General features: G+C 42.1%; 1 pseudogene; it reads left to right on the forward strand.

Moving 5' to 3' along the window:
* The first annotated feature begins 231 nt into the window (after positions 1-231).
* Positions 232-2,447, forward strand: LOC129660017 (60S ribosomal protein L28-like; annotated as a pseudogene).
* The last annotated feature ends 226 nt before the right edge of the window (positions 2,448-2,673 follow it).

Genomic DNA, 2,673 nt, shown 5'->3' on the forward strand with positions numbered 1-2,673 from the left:
AGAGCTGGGAAGGGGCTGAATTCCAAATCCCACTTTTAACTACAATTATGTTCTGATTGGAGCTTATGAGAGAGGTTGAGATGAACATGTACAGTTGGCAAGTTATATTCACAATGACATGGCTGAAGATGGAAGCCTGGGAAATACCAATATATTGGGGTCCAGCAGCAGAAGAGTGGCTTGTTAAGGATGCAAAAAGCAGAGGAAACAGGGGAAGGAAAAACATGGAGAGACAGTATTATATCAGGAACACTGGCACCACCAGACTCTGGCAGTGTCATTGTAGGCAATCTATACATTATCTCTGAGCCTTTGCTGATTTTCTCTGTGAAATGGAGATAATGTTACTATGAACGCTTCTCTTGTGTATTCATCAAGATGCATTTATCAAGCATTTGATCTGCTGTGTGGCACATAGTAAGTGTTCAGTAAATGGTGGTGGTTTCATTGCTAAGTCACGTCCAACTCTTTTGACCCCCTGGACTGTATGTAGCCTGCCAGGCTCCTCTGTCCATGGGATTCTCCAGGCAAGAGTACTGGAGTGGGTTGCTATTTCCTTCTTCATCGTGTGGCACATAGTAAGTGCTCAGTAAATGGCAGCTACTGCTATTACAATGAAAAAAATTTAAGCAATGGAAGAGTTTTAAGAAAGAGTAGCCATTACTTTTAAATGCTGCAGGCAATCACATTAGTAAGGGAGACAGTGTAACTTGTGGGACAGAAACACAGAGAGCAGAATCCAAGAGTTTTGGTAACTACGAAAACAGCAAGAAAAAATTTCCCTCAGTTATGCATCTGCTATTAATTTTACATTACAGAGAACAAATACCTTGGTATCAGTTTTCTTCAAAATCAATTGCAGTGAATTCTGTGAATTATGAATGCCAATACAAATGAAATGAAACGTTGATCATTTATAATTACTTGAAAATAACACTGCATTGAAAAAGTGTTAAAGCAGTCTCACTACGCAGAGTATTAAAACTTGCTATACATGTATTAATCAAGAAGAGGATTTGGCAAAGGACAAAGGCCAGTATAGTTTAGGATTTAAATTTTCCTTTGTTATAGGATTCTCTTCTGACTCCTTCTTTATGGTATCATTTTACAAAAGTAAGGAGGTTCAGAACCCCCCCCAAATCAAAAGAGGCATTCATATTTGAGTGACCATTTTACTCCTGATAGAGTCCTTGACATTGGACACTTTGCTTTAACTCCTCATCACACATTTTCTCATCTGTGAAAACCAAAGGATACATTTTAGATTTGTATATAAAATTTCTCAATTGGCAGATCATAGCAGCTAGTTAACAAAAATACACTGTAGGCCAAACAAGTCATATTTGTGGACAGAATTTCGTTCCCAGACCACCGATTTGAAAACATGGCTTACGCAAATTCTGAGATTTTAGTTAGAAAGGATTTAGAGAGCCTCTGTGTGCTTAGCCTGCAAAATGATGCCAGACTTGGCATAGATAAAGGAGTGGCTCTTTATATCTCCCACTGCCACAACCATGTCTGTGCATCTGCAATGGATGGTCATGCAGAACTGCTACAGCTTCTTGATCAAGACAAACAAGCAGACATACAGCACAGAAACCCAATAATCTGAAGGCCCACAACTCTTTCAGCTACAATGGGCTCATTCACTACAAGAAGGTGGTAGTGGAGCCGGTGACAGACAGCAAAGCGGTCATGGTGGTGTAGCGGAGATCCAGCCAGAGCAGACTGGCCACTTCTTGAGGTGGACCACCATCAACAAGAATGCCAGGGCCACACTTAGCAGCATCTGGCATAAGAACAAGTACCGCACAGATTTGTGCATGGCCGCCATCTTCAGAGTCAGGGCTATCCAGTGCAACTAGAAGCCTGTAATGGTGAAGAAGTGGACACTGGACACCGCTACCCCCCACCCCCGGCCTCGAACCACCACAAGAGCTCCTGAGTGAATTTTTATTTTCTTCCCCAAAGAAATAAAGCTGACAGCAGACTTTCCTCAACCAAAAAAAAAAAAAAAAAAAAAAGATAAAGGGGTGTACTGAAGATGTTTCAGGCAAAGCTTTTTGCCTCAAGGGAGCTATAACCTTCTTGGAAAGACAAGATTTACCAATGGGAAACTTAGAATACAGAGTTCTGAAAGAAGGGCTTTCCTTATATACTTAAGAGACCTGAATCTTAGAAAGACCTAGTGAGTAGCAGAGTTGGTTCTTGAACCAGTCTTTCTGAGCCCTCCCCAAGGTATATTCCATAGATGGTGTGTTTTCTGGTGATAGTGATGCTGTTGCTGTTGGGAGTTCAGAGGGAGAGAGGGGTTTGGGACTGAGATCTTCATCAAGGACATAAGGGTAGAGTACGGGAGGGTGAGAGGCTTAAGGGGGAAACATGGAATAAAAGCAAAAGTAATACCAAATCAAGAGTGAAGAGTAAATATGGTGTATTAAGGTGTATCAACTGGAATCAGTCAGGTAACAGGAACCACACCACTGTTTGGCAGGGAGAATGTGCTATCAAGTGTTACTGGCCAGGTATTGCTAAGTCACTTCAGTAGTGCCCAACTCTGTGCAACCCCATAGATGGCAGCCCACCAGGTTCCCGTCCCTGGGATTCTCCAGGCAAGAACACTGGAGTGGGTTGCCATTTCCTTCTCCAGTGCATGAAAGTGAAAAGTGAAAG

This window comes from Bubalus kerabau, chromosome 9 (genome assembly GCF_029407905.1).
Source record: "Bubalus kerabau isolate K-KA32 ecotype Philippines breed swamp buffalo chromosome 9, PCC_UOA_SB_1v2, whole genome shotgun sequence".
In the NCBI taxonomy this organism is placed as follows: domain Eukaryota; kingdom Metazoa; phylum Chordata; class Mammalia; order Artiodactyla; family Bovidae; genus Bubalus; species Bubalus kerabau.